Genomic DNA, 807 nt, shown 5'->3' on the forward strand with positions numbered 1-807 from the left:
GGGAAGGCCTCGAGGAGTCGCTGCGGTCATCGGCCCGACGCTTGGGCCGCGGGTCATCATCGCCCCACACGCGCGGCATGGGCACGGACGAGGGCGTCACGGGGAGGAGACTGGGAGGGAAGGCGGCAGCGCTGGGGGTTCACACGACGATGGATTTTCGAGGGTGGGAGCGGGTGGGCGATGCAGGGATGGGTGCCGAGGGAGCCTGGCCGGGAGCCAAATCACCGATCCACCTGAGTGGGCCGGCCCACGAGTGGTCACACGGGGAAGGCCCAACCGAGAGGGGGGTCGGCCCGCATGGGCGCACATGGCCCAGGTCGCGACCGGCCCACCTGAACGCGGCCCAGCCAGCAGGGCTGTGGGTTGGGCGCGAGGGTTTCCTCCAACACCGCCACCCCCACCGCTGCCGGCGCCAGCGCCGGCGGGGGAGCGGGCCAGGAGTGGGCGAGAAACGGATGGCCAACGAACCAAATGACACAATAAACAACCGAAATGGGAAGGTGCGCAGGAGGGGCGGGGAGCACGCCAGAGGAGCGACCGGGCTGCGAAGAGGGACTCCGGCCGAGCCGGCAAAGGCCGCAGCCGTCGAGGAGCGCCACGAGACGCGAGCGCATCCCTGGTCGGAGCAGGCAAGAGGTCAGCCCACCGAAGCACCGGAGCAAGCACAAGGGGCGGGGAGGGGGAGGGGGAGGGGACGGTGGCCGGCGCGGATCGCAGGAGCTCATCCTGTCTTTCCAGTACAAGTGATCCAGAACTATTGCCCAAGGAGCATATAAAAAAGTACAGGAAGAGCTCCTAAAATCCAGA

This window comes from Triticum aestivum, chromosome 4B (assembly GCF_018294505.1).
Source record: "Triticum aestivum cultivar Chinese Spring chromosome 4B, IWGSC CS RefSeq v2.1, whole genome shotgun sequence".
NCBI classification, from domain to species: domain Eukaryota; kingdom Viridiplantae; phylum Streptophyta; class Magnoliopsida; order Poales; family Poaceae; genus Triticum; species Triticum aestivum.